The sequence below is a fragment of the Phacochoerus africanus genome, chromosome 16 (genome assembly GCF_016906955.1).
Source record: "Phacochoerus africanus isolate WHEZ1 chromosome 16, ROS_Pafr_v1, whole genome shotgun sequence".
Taxonomy (NCBI): Eukaryota; Metazoa; Chordata; class Mammalia; order Artiodactyla; family Suidae; genus Phacochoerus; species Phacochoerus africanus.
The window spans coordinates 39,783,912-39,802,657 of record NC_062559.1 but is presented as its reverse complement, the minus strand read 5'-3'; the positions used below and the strand labels follow the sequence as shown (position 1 = coordinate 39,802,657).

The 18,746-nt window shown below is 44.4% G+C and overlaps 1 protein-coding gene across 4 annotated transcripts in view; it reads left to right on the top strand.

Annotated features, from left to right (window-relative positions):
* The window catches only part of BBS9 (Bardet-Biedl syndrome 9), a 728,255-nt gene that overhangs the window by 565,085 nt on the left and 144,424 nt on the right, over positions 1-18,746 (top strand). The window lies entirely within an intron of this gene.

Below are 18,746 nucleotides of genomic sequence, written 5' to 3'. Positions count from 1 at the left end.
CAGCATAACTCACTTCCCATTTTTCCTGGGAGATGGTGGTAATATAGGGAGACCTGGGGGGTCTGCAGGATAAAGCAGCTTGTAAAACAACTAGGGGGGATTCCAGGTCTGACTTCATCAACATTTCTCAAGATCCATAGACCAATAAAACGGTTTGCTTTCTTACCACAGTTTAGCCGGCTGATTTATTTCCCTCACCCCGCTGAAGCCGTCGCTGCCCAGAGCAGTTCATTTGTCAGGTCGAGAGAATTACAATTCACAGGACCCGCACTCGTGCTATCTCAGTTTATAAATTTCATGAATTACAATTTATTGCTCTGCACCCCGCAGAGTCTCATATTAATAAATTGCATCTCATCTGCACAAGCACGTGTGTATGGCTCCCTTGGACATGGGCTTATGGTCCTAGAGCCACAGCATGTCTGCATGTGGCCAAGACACAAACAGAGCTGCTCCGATTGAATTGAGCTCCAGTCAGGTTCCCGCCACCTCTGTCTGATTTCCCCTTTCCTTGCAAATCACTGTTTACAGGCCCTGGTTTCTTGTTTTTATCTCTACAGGGATGCTATGTCAAGGAGACCAGACACCATTTGTGTGTTTATTTTGTGGTGGGGACAGTGGGGCTGTAGGAAGAACTTCCAAATGCAGACTTTTATTGTATGGATTTTATTAACTTTTGGATGAAACAATCTCATTAATATGTAAACCTTCCCTTTGACAACTTTTGTCCTTACCCGCTGCTAGAACCTCAACGCAAGCTTTTGGTAAGTCCTTGGGGAGTTTCTCACATGGTCTCAGACACTGGTCCAGTTGTCCATCTGGTCAGCTCCCGTAAGATATCTTCCATTCCCTTCCTTTCCTCTGCTTTGGCCTCTTCTGCTGGCCAGGGCCTCGTTCCATCACCTTATGATTTCTATCAGGTACCCCTGCGTCCACCTGGCCGCTTCATTTCTTTTCAACGCCTGTGGGTTCCATTGGATTCCCACTGGGCATCTGCAGTTCTCACTACCTCTCAGACTGCCACACATGCTTAAGTACCTGTCATGGGCAGACCTGTTCTCACCCCAAATTCTTATGTTGAGGTCCTAACCTCAGTACCTCCGAATTTAAAGATACAGTCTTTAAAAAGGTAATTGAGTTAAAAAGAAGTCATTAGGATAGACCCTAATTCAATATGACTGGTGTCCTTATAAGAAGAGGTAACTTGGACACAGAAGAGCACAGAACGAAGACCATGTGATGGCACAAGATGACTGTGGGCTACAAGCCAAGGAGGGAGGCCTCAGAAGAAGCAAAGCCTGCCAATACCTTGATCTTGGACTTGTAGCCTCCAGAACTGTGAGAAAACAAAGGTCTGTTGTTTAAGCCACCCAGTCTATGGTGCTTTGTTGTGGCAACTCTAGCACATTAATACGGTCCCCTGCCAGGAAATATCTGGAGCCTTCATGGTGACTAAGCTGGGTACCAGTGGATGTCAGGTCAGAGATGAGAGTATGTGACTTCTGTGGAGGTTTTGCTTTATCAGAAGAGGCCCAAAGCCCTGCTGGTTTTCGACGCATGTGGGATATCCGGCCCATTAGCCTACTGCTCCAGGCTCTTCTCCCTCCCCTCCCCACATATGGCCTGTGCTTTAATTGTAATGTAGTCATTCTTTCTAGTGACTCTTTGACTTTTAATCAGAAGAGGAGCTGGGATCACCCAGAGGAACCCGAAATCACAGTGATCCTATTTAGTGGGAATGGAAGCCGTGGGAGGAGATAGGACAGCTGCTGCTGGAGGTGCCACTGGAGGCTGACAGGGAAGAGGAGAAACCCCCGCGGGCTCCCTTGCTCCCACCCTCAGTCTCTGCCAAGTGCATCTGATTGGCCCAGCCCAGCTAGAAACTTCAGAGGTCTGGGAAACTGCCTGTTGAGGGCAGCCCCCTGCTCTAGAGAGCAGAGCAGGGAAAGGGTGGGAATGGACCTCAAGGCAACCAGGACTGGTGTTCCTTTCACACCTCTGTGTTAGTTTCCTGTGGCTGCTGGGAAGAATCATAGCCAGCTCTCTATTTGCGGTCCACAGCCACTGATTCAGCCAACCCTGGATCAAAAATATTTGGAAAAAAAAAAAACTTTGAAAAGTACCAAAAAGCAAAAAAGTTGAATTTGCTATGCGTGGGCAACTATTGACATAGTGTTTGCATTGTATTTATAGCTGTTCTCATAGCATTTACAATGTTTTAGGTTTTATAAGTTAACTATGGACCTTTTTTTTTTTTTTTTGCATGAGTCACATGGTTTATTAAATCAAGTCCAAAGCATCATGGGAAACAAGGAGGGCTGGATAGGGGGTAAATAAAACAATTAAGATAGAATACAAACAGGGAGGGGGACCCAGCTGCCTTAATCTTGGGGCACATAGTGTTCATATGACCTGTTCTCCTTCTCTGCTACTTTGGCCTTCGCTGTGGCGATGTGGTTATGATGGTCAGAGTCGAGGTTTGAACAAGGAAGCTCAGCAGACAGAAGGTAACTAGTCAATAGCGCACATGTTTTATTGGAAGGACTCAGGACAGGTCTACCTGGCCATTAACTGTAGCTCACCAGTTAGCCTGATGTGCAGCTGTGGACTTTTGCACTTATATATTTTTTTCTTTCTTTCCTTTGCATTTCTTGTACAGAGGATTTTTGATGCCAGAATGGGGTCATCAGTGGGTGGCTGATTTATGACCTCATTTGAATAATCTGCAGATGATTTAAATAAACGAGGGGAGTTCTCATTGCGGTTCAGGAGTAACAAATCCGACTAGAATCTGTGAGGATGTGGGTTTGATCCCTGGCCCTGCTTAGTGAGTTAAGAATCTGGCATTGCCATGAGCTTCAATGTAGATCACAGACGTGGCTCGGATCTGGAGTTGCTGTGGCCGTGGCTATGGCTGTGGCTGGCAGCTACAGCTCCGATTTGACCACTAGCCTGTGAACTTCCATATGCTGGGGTTCGACCCTAAAAAGACCAAAAAAAAAAAAAAAAGGATGTAAGTAGGTTATATGCAAATCTACGCCAGTTTGTATAAGGAGCCTGAGTGGCCATGGATGTTTGGTATCCACAGGAGTCCCAGAACCTGTTCCTCCATGGATTCTGAGGAACTGGACCACAACTTGGTGGCCTAAAACAGCAGAAATTTATTTTCTGACAGTTCTGGGGGCCAGAAGTTCAAAACCCAAAGCGTCAGCAAGCCTGCACTCCCTTCAGAGGCTCTAGGAGAGAGTCCTTCCTTGCTGCTTCCAGCTTCTGGTGGCCCCAGGTGTTCCATGGCCTGTGACCACATCACTCCTTTCTCTGCCTCTGACTTCACACGGCCTTTTCCTCTTCCCTCTGTGTGTCCTTCCTCTGTGTGATACTTGTCATGGGATTTAAGACCCACCCAGGTTACCCAGGATGCTCTCATCTGGAGATCCTTAACTCAATCACATCTCTTCCAAGTCAGGCCACATTCATAGGCTCCGGGAGTTAGGACATGAGCATGCTTTGGAGAAGGCACCATTCAACCCACTACAATCTCTTTATTTTTGCTCAAACTATACCTCAGCCCTTCTCTATCTATAAAAATCCTTCAAGTCTCCACTCCAGTGTCGCCTTCAGTAAGAATTTTGCCTGAACTGCACTGTCAGACAGACTCACCCCCAACCCTCCTGGCTTAGAAATATCCAGAGCCGCGCAGTGACAATGCCAGATCCCTAACCCGCTGGACTACAAGAGAACTCCAATGTCTCTCTTTTTGTTTCAGGAGGTGAAAAGCAGCAGGTAGGATGCTCATTTGGGTCCCCTAGGAGATAGGACAAGGGATACAAATTTTGGAATCAAGCTAAGGAATCTAGGGCATAACCATCATAAATCCCTGTTTATTTACTTGTTTTCTGAAGATCTTATGTTTTTTGTTTGTTTGTTTTGTTTTTGTTTTACTTTTTAGGGCTGCACCCATGGCGTATGGAGGTTTCCAGGCTAAGGGTTGAGTCAGAGCTTTAGCTGCTGGCCTACACCACAGCCACAGCAACGTGGGATCCAAGACGTGTCTGCCACCTACACCACAGCTCACAGCAACACCAGATCCTTGACTCACTGAGCAATGCCAGGGATCGAACCCTCATCCTCATGGATACTAGTTGGGTTTGTTAACTGCTGAGTCATGAAGGGAACTCCAGATCTTATGTTTTTCTATAAAAGTAGAGAGCAGAAAATAGTCAATTAAATGAAGATTTCTTTTGTTGACTTCTGATTAAGTGTTCACTTTCCTTTTGAAGTGCTAGGAATATCTTAGTGGTAATCAAGAATATTACAAATGTTGTCATAGAAGGTTTGGCCACATTTCCAGGTTTTCTCCTGCTTGAGTAGTTAAGAGGTGTGGATGTGTGTGTGTGTGTGTGTGTGTGTGTGTGTAACTAAGTGTGGATGCAAATGAGTTAGTTTAAAGGGGATAAATCTGCAATGCGGTGAATGAGGAGAGCAGTGTGTTAAACATCAGAAACCTATGTACTTTTTTTGTGCTATTTGTTTTTTTTTTCTTGAGATTTTTATTTTTTCTATTGCAGTTGATTTGCAATGTTCTGTCAATTTCCGCTGTACAGCAAAGTGACCCAGTTGTACACACACACGTACATATCCATTTTTTTCTCACATTATCTTCCATCATGTTCCATCCCAAGTGACTAGATATAGTTCCCTGAGCTACACAGCAGGATCTCATTGCTTATCCACGCCAAATGCAATACTTCGCATCTACTAACCCCAAACTCCCAGTCCATCCCACTCCCTCTCCCTCCCCTTTGGCAACCACAAGTTGTGCTCCAAGTCCATGAGTTTGGTTCTTTTCTGCAGATAGGTTCATTTGTTCTGCATATTAGATTCCACATATAAGTGATATCACATGGTATTTGTCTTTCTCTTTTTGACTTCACTTAGTATGAGAGTCTCTAGATGCATCCATGTTGCTGCACATGGCATTATTTTGTTCTTTTCTATGGCTGAGGTGTATTCCATTGTGTATATATACTTTCTTTTCTGTCTTTACTGCTTACCAGTGCTAGGACCTTCAGCAAATAAATTTACCATATCTATTTTCTCATCTACAAGTGAGAGTAATTCTCATCTCTACCAGCCTTATAGGGTTGTTACAGTCAGATGTTTTGAAAATGCTCAGTAAATAAGTACTGCCCAAACTTCCCATGGCACTTCCGTGCCGCCATGCTCTGTGAAGAAGCCGTGAATGCTCTTGTACAGAGCTGCTTTTGTTAATCCCATCTGAGTCTGTGTGTTGGTCCTCACCACAGACAGACCATGTCAGGGCCATGTTTCCAGCCTTGCTCATCCTCTTCTCTTGCCTTTTCTTTCTGCAGCCTGTCATGCTTCACCAGCCCGCCCTGCCCTGGTACACAGCCATTTGTTATGTTCCAGGGAGAAGCTAGACTCTGCTCTTTTACCCAGCATAAAACCTTGATGTCTCCCTTGTGTCAAAAAAAGAGAGGATCAGACGCCAGAGAGACACTATATATAGTTTTTCTTTGACTGCTGGAAAAGATAAGTGGCTGAAAAGAGACGGGAATTGTTTGCCTATAAATTGCGTGCCAGCAGGTTTATCACTGAACGCTGTAGATTATGTTGAGTGGAGTAATCAGGAGGAAGAATGGGAGGCTACAATAACACTGCGATAGCGACTATTTGGAGTCCACAAGCAGACCCCCCTTGACTTATGCACCCTGGGTGGAAAGTGCTTATGTTACAAAACAGCATGAGGTCCTGGCCCCGAGGTACTTACCTGTCTTGCGGGTAGTGAGGCGGGGGTTGCCAGTTAGATTGGTATGCTCCTTGGCTCGGTCTGATGTCACTTGAGAGGACTGGAGGGGCTGGTGGGGATGGCAGGGGTGTCCTCCCATGGGGCATGTCAATGCCCTAGAACCTGAATCCAGAGGGCTGTTGAGAAGGGCAGTAAATGCCCGGTGCAGAATAATATTTGGACAGGGTGTTCCTTGAACCATGGGAGACTTGGAGGATGTCTCCCCCTACCCTGCAACCCTGTAAGATATAGGTGATAAATAATTTCTTCAGTCCCAGTGGTACCCAGGGTCTCTTTGGGGTGCCTGGGGTGGCCCATGAGGACTGGAAGTCACATTATTGGGGTCTGGCCCAGGCGACACTCAAGACAATTTCCATGAACCCCAAAGCCTTTCTGTGGGTCGATGCTGTTTTCTCAGCGCCGTGGCCTGAAGAGTGAAGTTCTGCTTCCCAATGGTCCTGCGAGGTGGCGGGGAGGCAGTAAAGCGGTCAGAGAGCAGTGACTGGCTCAGATGTGAGGCGCAGTGACGTTCCTGTTCTGCTGGCGAGTGTAAATCAGGAGCCTTCTCCTCCCTTAACTTGGCAGTGGGTTTGCTTTCTTGATAAATCACCCTTATGACCAAATGCATTTAGGCCAGATTAAGTGTCTCTTGATCGTGTAATTTACTCACAGGACTTGTCACTTGTGACTCCGGTGGGCTCACCAAAGGGACAGACTCAGTCCCCAGTAAAACAGATGCCTTGCATTCACCATGAGAGCCAGCCATGTGATCGAGCCCGGTACTGTAAAACAAGCCAAGGGGTCGGAAAGAGGAGCCCACGGTAGGCGCCTCTTCCAAAAGTCTAAGAGCTGCACGTAATGTTTACAGAACCCCAGGTACTCCCCACTGCCATTAAAATTAAGCCTAACTTCCCAGTGAGGCCTCAGGGTCTCCACCTTTTTTTTTCCCATCCCCATCTCTTGCTACTCTCCACCTGGGTGCCCTTTATAGACTTTAAATTTTCCAAGCCGTTTATGTATCCATGCCCCTGGGCATTGTTCATGCTAATTCCTTTTGGCTCAGAGGCCTGTCTTTCTGGTGAACTTCTATTCATCCTTCAAAACCTAACTTAAGTGCCCCTGTTATAACTCTGGGGCCATTCATCCTCCTTACTGGAACCCTGAAATAGACTGAAATGTTTCCTTCTCTGTGCTCCTTGGGGCAAATTATTTATTCTTCTAGTGCAAGGCTTATTATCTGGACTCGATAGGTATTTGTTCAGGGTTTGACTTCCCCACTAAGTACTAGATTTCTCAAGGCAGAGACCTGGCTTATTCATCTTTTGATACCCACGGACCAGCACATGCTAGAGCTTCAATTTCTTCTGAACTAAAATGATGTACTTTTAACATATGTGACAAAACCAAATGCTGATTCCTTCTTACTGAAAAGTTATGAGGGGAAATGAGATCATTCTCAGAAAAGTATGATCATCTTCTATCAACTACCTTATGGCACGTTGTAATTAAGAGCAAGGAATAAAATTACGAGGGACTGGAGATTTATAAATTGGAAGGAGGGGAGAGGAGACTGCAGATCATTCTGTGAGAATAATCCTTTGCTTTTTTTGCCACAGCCACAGCCGCTCTGGGTCCCAGCTACATCTGTGACCTACACCACACCTTGCAGCAATGTCAGATCCTTAACACACTGAGTGAGGCCAAGGATAGAACCCCCATCCTCGTAAGAATACTATTCAAGTTCTTAACCCCCTGAGCCACAATGGGAACTTCGATCCTTTGCTTTTATTCTAATTATCCATTTTATCTTTCATTGATGTTTCTCAACTTTTATTTTCACCACCAAAAAGAAGTAACAGTGTAATCGCTTGGCTGTGCATGGTTGCAGGGTAGAGTAGTACTGCCCTAACCATCCAGACCCCCAAATCCAAACCCTCACTCTGCCATAAATCATAACTCATCTTTGTTTCAGTTGGTTTTCCAACCTGTGAGGGGAATAATTCAGCCCCATCTGTCTCACTCATCTAGAAGTTTTTATGGTAAAACAGGATCATTAACAGAGGAGTTATTACATACCACCCCACCCCACCTCATGCCCAGCATGTTGCTAGAATATTTACAGAGTTGCTTCTGAGGCTCACCCACTGATACTAATTAGGTAGGCTACATCATTATCTTCATTAGGCTCTAAGGGTCACCCACAGCGTTGCCTAAATTGCAGAATGTGATTCAGGCCCAGGTGTAAACGCAGAGTCCAGGCAGGTATACACTGCCCATCATCCACTACCTGTTTTTTGGATATAAGAATGCTGTATACCCTGTTTTCAGGCCTCATGGAAATAGTCCACAATCTCTGCAAAGTTTCAACTACCCAAAAGCCAGATGGTTGCCAAATGTTGGGCATCTAATTGCACAAACTGAATCTTCTTTTAAATGTTCTAGGAAGCCCATGTCTAGTTTGTGCTCCTCGCTACTGCTAGAGTGGTCTGTTCTGATTTAATCTGATCATGACTGTTCTCTCCTAAAAACCTTCAATGGCTTTCCATTGCCTATGTGATAAAACCAAGATTCCTAAGAGAGATTTCAAGACTCCTTAGGCTCCAGCTTTGGCATATACCTCCTGCTTCTTTTATGCTCTTCACCCTCCCACCCCCATGCCACCAGTAGAAAGTGGAAATAGTGGTGTCCCTCCAACTCCCATTCCCACACGGTGTTGGATAGTGAGCTGTACAGGTATCCTCTCTACCCGAAGGGGCTTCCCACCTGCCTTCTTTCTCCTCCCAGGGAAACTATTTCTACACAACTTACTAAGGTATTACTTCTGCTCTAAACATTTACCTGCCCTCCACATTTGAAAGAAAGTTAGTTATTCCCTCTTTGGGATAGGCACAGCTAGCCTATCCCATATTCTGTCCACCTCTTCTTTCTTATTTTCCATATTAGTTACTCATTGCTGCATAACAGACTGCCCCCCTCTTAAAACAGCAGTAAGTACTTATGATCTCATGCCATTTTGAGGGTTAGGGATTCAAGAGTGGCTGAGCAGGGTGATGTTGGCTAAGGGTCTCTTATGAGGATGCAGCCAGGTTACAGCTGGATCGCAGCCATCTGAAGGTTGGACTGGGGCTGGAGGACCTTCTTCTAAATGACTAATGTGGCTGGCATATCAGTGCTGGTTGTTGGCAGAATACCTCAGTTCCTCGCCACATGCACCTCTTCATTGAGCTGATGAGTTGTCTCCTCAACATGGGGCTGGCTTATCTCAGATCTTCCTTTCTTACTGATCTCAAGTTTTGTTCACTGCAGTAGTGTGCCCACCTTACAAACCTGAATGAATTCCTAGACTCCCTTGCAACTATGACACCATTCTAGCCAATGATATATAAACGGGAAAGCTCTTGTTTTCCTAGTTAAAAGGGAGAGTGTCGCTTGGCACATGCCTTTTAACCTTCACCCTTACCTGTTTTCCTCCCTAAAACTCACATTTGATGAATGGATGTGCAAACAGTCATCCTGCAAACCTGATGATGGGAGTCACAAGCGAGGAATGGCAAGAGGATGATGAAAGGAGTTTGGTCCCTGACAGCTTCAAGGATTTGCTATACTTGCTTGGTCTGTCTAACTCTGGACTTGTTGCTACTTGAGGAAAATGACCCTGATTTGGTTATATCGCTCTTATCAGTTTCTTGTTTCATGCACCTGGACACATTCCCAACCAATATACTCCTTTGTCTTCTTCTGAGCTTGTAAAATTTCTATTACTACACTGGATTTTCATTACATAGTTACATGGGCTTCTTCTTAATTTTTCAGTGAACCAACTGAGGGAAAACATTAGATTATGCTCAGGCCTTAAATGGTACATTTTTATTAAACTGCTGGGTTTATATTTAAAGGAAACCTTTAATGAATCCTTTGAACTTTGACCTCAGAGAATAAGTTCAGTCATTCTATTGGTGATCAGCAGATCTGCTCTCATCCCGATGTTCTTTCCCACCAGTGCCAAGACCTGGGTCAGAGAAAAGAGACATCAAAGGCAGCTGGGGGTGAGAGGGGAAGACCTGTTTGATGTGAAAAAAGGGGAGAGGTCTTTGCTAGGTTGACTACAAAGAAGCATTTCTGTGGAAATGGCTGTTGGCTCACCAGGTCATTATTTTTGCCATTCACCTTGCATGGGTCAGAGGACCTGAAGACAGATTCCTGCAGCCAGAGAGTCTAAGCTCATCATGAACATGACTCCAAGCTGTCACTGGATGCCCTCCCCCCTCTCTCAAATGCCTCTGCCTCAAAGAATAAGGAGGGAAGAGTCAAAGTTGATTCTAGGGTGACAAGGTGACTGAAAGGATGGCTTGTCATGAAGAGAAATGGGTGTTCAGGGGCTGGGGGCAGAGCACACAGCAGGCTTGCTTCCGACATCCAAGTGGAGGTGTGCAGCAGGCCAGCAGGGATTTAAATCGGAGAGCTGTCAGGAGGGAAGTGGTCCCTGAAAACCTGGGGATGGAAATGAGTTCTTAAGTGAGAGGGAAGAGCAAGAAGAGAAACAGGTCAGGATTGGAACTTTAGGGAATCTCCTAACTTGGGGAAAAAAGAAAGAGAGAGAGAAAATAAGGGCTTCTTCGGACAATAAAACTCATCTGTCTGATTCAGGAATGGTGGATGCAAGTCATTACCAGCAGAATGTAGGAGACCAAGAGTGAATCCAACTATGGACTTCAGTTAATATTATATCAAGATTAGCTCAGCAATGATATAGATATACCACACTAATGCAAAATTTTAATATAAGAGGAAGCTGGTAGGTGGGAGTGGGTATATGGGAATTCTCTGTACTCCCTCCTCAATTTTTCTGTACCTAAAACTGCTCTAAAAAATAAAGTCTATGGCGTTCCCATTATGGCTCAGCAGGTTAAGAACTTGACATAGTGTCCTTGAGGATTCAGGTTTGATCCCTGACCTCACTCAGTCAGTTAAAGATCCAGCATTGCTGAAAGCTGAGGTATAGGTTGCAGATGTGGCTCGGATCCAGTGCTGCTGTGACTGTGGTGTAGGCCATCAGTTGTAGCTCTGATTCAACCCCAGCCCCCTAGCCTGGGAACTTCCATGTGCTACAAGTGTGGCTGTTAAAAAAAAAAAAAAAAAAAAAAAGCTTGTAATTTTTTCTAATTACAAAAGACATAAAGAAAGAAAAATGAGTCGTAGAAGAACAAAAAGAGTTTATTGTCTTGGATAACGCAGGAGAAGAAAAGGGAGGGGGTAGGAAGGAGTACTTTGGGTTAATAGGACTGACACTAAATTGGGAATGAGTATAGCCTATATCAAGCCATTTACTGTGTGATCTTGGAGAATTCACTTATTATCTCTGTTGTGTCTGAGATTCAGCGTCCTCATTTGTGTAAAGAGTATATAAAATACTAGAGTGTTTTCTCAAATTTTGGTAAACATATTACTGGTGGTTTTGGAGATGCTGGAATGTGACCTTTGATAATATTGAATCACATGGTGAGAAAGTTATCCGCTTCCCAGTTCAATTTTAGCCCTAACTTGGGTCAAGTTTGGTGCTAGTAGGACTCTAACACATTTCTCATAAGTGACTGCTGATCTCATTTTTAGAAATTGCGGTAAAATATATACAACATAAAATGCACTGCTTTTACCATTTTTTAAGTGTAGAGTGCAGTGGCATTAAATGCATTCACACTGTTGGGCAACCATCACCAGCACACTCCTCTAGAACTTTGTCATCATCTCGTACTGAAACTCCGTGCCCATTAACCAATAACTTCCCACTTGTCCCTCCCCCAGTCCCTGGTAACCAGCCATCTACTTTCTATGAATTTGTCTGCTTGAGGTATCTTGTATAAGTGGACTCATACAATATTTGTCCTTTTCTGAATGGCTTATTTTACTATGCATAATGTTGTAGCTACCATGTAGTAGCATGTATATGAGTATCATTCCTTATTAAGGCTAAATGACATTCTCTTCATCTGTTGATGGACATTTGGATTGTACCACCTTTTGGTTATTGTGAGTAGTGTTGCTATGAGTGCGACCTACACATATCTCTTCAAGACCCTGCTTTCAGTTCTTCTGTGTATATACCCAGTAGTGAAATTGCTGGTCAAATGACAATTCTATTTTAATGTTTTTGAGGAACCACCATACTATCTTCCACAGTGGTTACCCCCTATTCCCAACAGCCATACACAAGGATCTCAATTTCTCCACATCCATGCCAACACTTACTCTTTTCTTTTCCTTACTTTTCATTGCTTTCCTTATTTTTCCTTTCTTTCTTTCTTTTTTCCAATAGCCACCCTAATGGATGTGATTATTTCATCTTTAAACAAAGTGTGAAGGGACTTTGGCTTCTAAGCATTGGTGGACAATAGGTTCTAGCTAGAATAATACAGATAGAATAGAATCTAGATAGAATAATGCTGGAAACATGACCACCTGTGGAGGCCCCACCCCAGTTCTTTGCATCTTCTATGGGCTGTGGACAACTGGCTGAGTAAAGCCCTAGGCTCTGCTGAGAACCATGTGGGAGAACTGCTGTGACACTTCCTCCCTGTGGGCTGGACAGTGGTTGGGGAGCAGAGTTTAGGCTTAGGTCCTGGGAAAGCCCTGACATCTGAGAAGCAGAAGTGGTTAATATTGACCTCTTGTGAATAAGCCAGACCTCTGTGAACACAGAAAGGCCAGAAGGAAGCTCAGTAGGGCTGAGGCTTCCTACTTTCTGGGTAGAGCAGTGGGGAAGCCAGGGAACTGACTTTCTCCAGGGGCCCAGGCATTCCCCCTCAATAGATGCACAGGCCAGAGTAACTTCCACTTTGAAATTTAATAACATTTTGTTTTCACCGAATTTCTTTATTTTATTTTATTTTTTTGTCTTTTCTAGGGCTGCACCCGCGGCATGTGGAGGTTCCCAGGCTAGGAGTCTTACGCCAGAGCCACAGCAACATGGGATCTGAGCTGTGTCTGCGACCTACACCACAGCTCATGGCAATGCCAGATCCCCAACCCACTGAGCAAGGCCAGGGATCGAACCCGCAATCTCATGGTTCCTAGTCTGATTCATTAACCACTGAGCCACGAAGGGAACTCCGTTTTCACCAAATTTCTTTATATTGGTTCCTCCTATGAATGGAAAATATAGGTTTTCCACTTATGAGAATTATATGCATTTTCTTTCAAAATGAACATAAGTTAAAATACGTGGTCATTTTTCAGAAAAACAGTAAGTGCATTAAAATGCAGGGGTAAATAAATATGGCCAAAAGTGGGAAGGCGGTATGTTAACCTAGACTGAAGTTTGGGAATCCCTGAGATACTACCTGCTTTTTTCACAGGGTCTTGAAGTCCAGATGACAAAGTATGTGTGAAAGTATTTTATTAGCTGTAAAATACCCTTTGGGTGTAATGGATCATCATTTTCATGACCAAGGCTGCAGAGCTGATTCAGTAGAGTGTTGCGAACAGAAGTCTGAGGTGGGGGTCAAAGCTCAGGTGGGAGGTGAAGAAGGACAGGTGTTGGCAGTGGGCTCAACGGATTTGGTGGTGAAGAAAAGAAAAGCCCGAACCTTTCCCCTGGTTTTAGAGAATGGGAGGCTCTGAGCATTCTCATAGATAGAAGAACAGGATGGGAATCTCATTTGGCTGTACCTGTGGTTGGAGTCCATGCGGTAGAGGACTGTGGTAGAGGACTCTCCTGGATAAGGCAGTGGAGGTAGGATTATGGCAAAATTGGGAAGCCCACAGCTCTGCTCAGAGGCGAGGCCCCGCTGGCCAGGGGGGAGGTGAGGAGGAGCCAGCTAATGGGGAGTAGGAGGTGAGCCTCTGGGGCAAGTCTGTAGCTGCTTCCCCATGGGAGGGGAGACTGCTGGGAATGGAACCCCCCAAGCAGCCTTCTTCAGACTCCATGTGCAGAAGCATCTCCTGGGCAGAGTTTTCAGAATGCATATTCCTGGGCTCTTCCCTCCGACTCTCCTTCAAATTGTCTAATGAGAGGCCTGAGAATTGCTCTTTTAAAGGTACCCAGGAGATCATGATGCTGGTGAGCAATGAGATGCACTTAGGAGATACAGTGAGGAAATAAAAGGCAAACCCTTTTTTGTCGGCAACCTGGATAGAGTTAGAGAGCATAAGTGCATTATCATGTGTGTTTATCCTGGTGCACCGATTTGATGGTTATCTATTGAGCGCCAGAACTCCACAAAGAAGGCATGGCTCCTGCATTTGTCTTCAGAGGCCTGACAGCAGCTCCAGCTTGGTTTGCGGGGCTAATGCCTTGCTGCCGAAACCCAGAGGTGGTCTGACTCTGAGCAGTGTAACCCCTCCGGGCTTTGGCATACGGGAGAAGCAAGGGGCAGGTTCAGCCTGACAGTTAGCATCTCTGCCATGTCTAGGCTTGGGGTAGGTAGAAAGTCTGGATGACAGAGCCAAGAAGAGATCAGAGGTAGACATAAAGAGACAAGGACTCAAGTACTTGGGAAGAAGCAGTCTGAGATGCCGGATGATTTCTCTCGTGTCGACTGGTGTTTGTCACTCTGTTAATATGCCACGGATGTGAGGGTCATCAGTGAGCACCACTGGCTTGCAGACCTGTGGCCAGACCTTATTCTGCTTCCTTTCTGGGGATGACATTGCTTCCTTCTGGTTTGGCGCTCTCTGGTTGGTGTTCACAATCTTCCAAATAAGATTAAAACTTAAAATGTATATTCAGTGGATCTTAAAAGGGTCTCACAAGCAGTCCTGTTTTCCCAGCTCTGTGCTCTGCAAGGCTCCTTGGAAATGGAATCTGGGGATTTTAGGCAGAGGATACAGTTGGGAGTTGGTATTGAGGCTTGAAGACTGTTGCATTACAACATCCAGTTGGATGTGATTCAGAGCAAGTTCAGACAGTCTCCCCTTCAGAAATCTATGCATATCTGAGCTCTGTTTGCCGAGAGGCTTGTAGACAGTTAGCTACTAAAGTGCCCCATCTTGGCTCCTGTGGACTATCATTAAGCACACATGCCAAACGTTCACCTTGCTCGATTGGTTTCCTCTACTTTATTGCCTTTCCTCACTTTTTCCCTTCATGCCCCACGTGGTACACCCCTCCCCGTCTTTCTCCTGAGCTGTACTGGATCAACTCTTCGACTATAGCAGCAGTTAGTAATCAGAGACTGCCTTTTCTGTTATTTTCCCAGAAAGAGGCCATGACTGGTCCATGTAGCAGGAGCTTAGAAGTGGGAGTGGCCTGCCTGTTGCTTTCCCTCGGGGAGGTGGCACTGCCACAACTCTGGTAGGTTGGCCGCATTGTGATGAGACAGGTGATGGAACAGACAACCCTGGACTGGCTTTTCTTCTGGGGTTAAGGAGTCATTAGAAGGTCAGTTTGGGGAGGAACTTTAGACTATAGCAGAGTCCTGGAATAGAATTTCTGCCTCTAAATGTATTCAGGGAGTTCGCATTGCGGCACAGCGGAAAGGAATCTGACTAGTATCCATGAGGATGAAGGTTGGATCGCTGGCCTCACTCAGTAGGTCAGGAATCCGGCATTGACGTGAGCTGTGGTGTAGGTTGCAGACTTGGCTCGGATCCCACGTTGCTGTGGCTGTGGCATAGGCTGGCAGCTGTAGCTCTGATTTGACCCTAGCCTGGGAACCTCCGTATGCTGAGGGTGTGGCCCTAAAAATAAAAAAAAATAATAAAATATAAGAATAAAAAAATAAAGGTGCTCAGATGTACAAATCTCACTTCTAAAAGAACCAGTTCTTGTTTTGTTCTGATTTGATCGTCTGTCTTTGAGGCTGAGACAGATCTGTTCAACAGAGCCCCCTTGTGGAGAGTCACAATGTACAGTTTTATATTAAAGGCCCTGAGAAGTTCTGCAGCAAGGAATCCTGTTTCTTTTCACACTGAGATTCCTCATATTATTAATTCATAGAACTCTCTTTTTCATATTTTTCTATGCACTTTCTGGAAAACTAATGTTCTACAAACTACTCTTTGAGAAGCACTGCTCTGAGAATTTTATAATCCCAAAACCTTCCCTGCCTTAAAAAAACAAAAACCTATGTTCCCATGGTAATTAATAATAAGTTTTTAAAAAGTTAGAAAGGCCAGTTTTCTTTTTTTTTTGGAAACAGCAGGAACAATGGATGCATTAATTAGCATGTGCTAACTTCTAAAAAAACCAACCTCCTAAATATCAGCGATCTTAAACTATAAAGATTGATTTCTCCACTATTCCACAATTTAATGAAGTTAGAAGGGAGCTGTGCCCCACGCTGTCATTCATAGATCCATATTCCTCCTGCTCTTTGGCTTTGCCATCTTTAGAATGGGACTTTGAGTCCCCTGATGTGAGGGAGGAGAAAAGAGAGAAGACACATGCTCCTAAGTTCCGGGGTCTAGAAGTGATACAGCCAACTCTGCTCACATTCCATAGGTGAGCTCAGTCCCATGCCCCACCTCGATACCCGATACCTGTGTGCTAGGAGACAGCTTAGCTGTGTGCCTGGAAAAGTGAAACATACGTGATGAATGTCTAATTCCTCTCCGTCCCTGTGAGAGACATAAAATTACTGAGTCCTATTCTGAATCCTGTTCTGATGCTAATGTTGGTGAGAGAGCAGAAGGAAGAGGCCCAAGAGATGGAGAATGTGGTGGATGCTACTGAGAAGAAATCCAGGGAGGCAAGAGTTTATGGAGCCTGTAGCAAAGAGGAAGGGCTATCCAAGAGCTATCTATCTATGGGATGGAGGGCCAAAGAATCCGTGATCTCCATGAACAGAGAATGCCTCCTTGAGGCTCTGAGAAGGGATTGACCCCTGTTATAGAAGCTTGGGGAAAAAGAGGGAAGAAGGGCATGGGCACAAATTCCAGCACAGATGCCAGGGTGGTTGCTTTCTCTGCTACATCTCTGCTAGAGAATTTCTCTCATTTTGTTCACAACGTATTTAAAGAAGAGACATTTCTTGGAGGGGAAACAAAAGCATTTCCTCTGAAGTAGGCACAAGCCTAGGAAGAATTTTATTTTACTTTTCTTAGCTTTACTTTTGTTAGGTATTTTTTTTTCTCCTGTACCCTAGTGCCTCTCAACCTGTGTGCCACTCATGGGTTACAAATGTCCTGAGGTAATGGTCTTCTCACGCCTGGAGCAATGGAGTGGAGATAAAACCTGCAGTCATCTCCAGGCCCTGAGCATCTCCTCCATTCACTGTGGTGAATCATATCAACAGCGTCATTTTCAGTGTTCACCTCAATGTGACAAATTCCAGGAAGTAGCCCATTCTCTCAGTGTTAGTGACTGCTAAGGCACTGGTTGGCTCCCATCGTGGTGAGCCACAATCGACACATAGGTTGCAATGTTTTATTTATTTACACCCTGTATTGCACAAATGCCTGCCAAACAAGGTGCAGCCAGAGTGAAATAGTTGAAGAAAATATGACAGAGGGAAAAACCAGGGTTGAAAAGATAAGAAGGAGCCAAGAGTGAGGTTGGCACACAAATAGGCATTGCTTGGAAACTGGCTCTGAAGTTTCTAGCTGCCAATGCCAATGCAAAAAAAAAAAAAGAGAGAGAGAGAGAACACAGTCAGTTGCACATTCCCCAGAATCAATTAAATAAAAATAAAAGAGACATAGCTATTCCTGGTACTAAAATGGGTCCTAAAAAAAGACATTATTTTCATAATAATGCAAACACTTCACAACATTCTTAGAGTGAGTGTAAACACATGTTGTGGGGCTTTTCCTTATGGTGTCATTTCATGTGTCTTCAGGGCAATACTCCAGGTTTCAGGCTGGGAGAAGCAGTTTGGGAAGGGATGACGGTGGGGCCAGGAATGCAGAAGATGTTCACCATCACTGGGAATCCAAAAAATGCAACGGAAAAGGCAAGGCCGCTTTCCAGCTCTCACATTGGCAGAGGTTATAAAGAGTTCAAAAGAAAAACAATGCCTCCTACCTGTGAGAGTGTGTTAAACTGGCACTTTTTATATGACTAAATTGATACCTCCTTCTTGCACGGCAGTTAGGCAGTATGACAACATGTCAAGACGTGTATAGCCTTGAAGAAGACTCTTTCTAGGAAATTCACTGAAGGAAATAATCATGGGTGCGCCCAAAGGTGTTCACTACTGTATTGTTTCTAATATCTAAAAATGAGACAAGAGGATTTTACACAAGTTGGAGTTCACTCATAAAATGGGATGGGCATTAAAAATATTATAGAAGGAAAAAAATTTAAATAAATCATGTTAGATGATTTTTCTTGATGTGGAAATATATTTGTAATTAAGTAAACGGGATAAGCATATTACCTTATAGTATGTACAGTATAATCTCATTTTCTTAAAAGAAGAAAAACAAAAGAAAATACATGCATACCCTCTCCCAAATGTAAATAGTGGTTTTCTTCTTAGGGTGATGTTTTGAGTATGTTTTGAGTATGTTTTTCTCCCCTCCATGTTATTTGTTTTTTTTTTTTTCCCTTGGTCTTTATCTTCTAAATTTCCTACACCAAGAAATAAAGCTCCTTTTTTAAAAATGGAGGTGGGGCATAATTTTTTTTTTATGCCACTTAGATTCTTGTTTTCAATAATGGTAGAGAGCAGAGGGGCAAATTGTATATATTATGCTGTGCCCTTTGGGTATGATGAGATGTGAACACCCTCCCGGAAAATGCCTCTCACGTTATTATTTAATGCCATCACCTCTGTAGTAATTTGTGGTAAAATTTTCTACTTAGATTGTTATGTCTGTTAACCAAAGGGGCAGGTTACAAGGCATCAGCCCATCCAATATCCTCTTGGTCTCTGGACAATGTTGTCTTTTTCTCCCAACCCAATTGGAGTTGCTCACCCCCATGGTCCCATCTTGGTCCTTGCCATCTGCAGGAACTTCTCCACAGAAATCAACTGTCTTGCTCTCAAGCTTAGCCTCT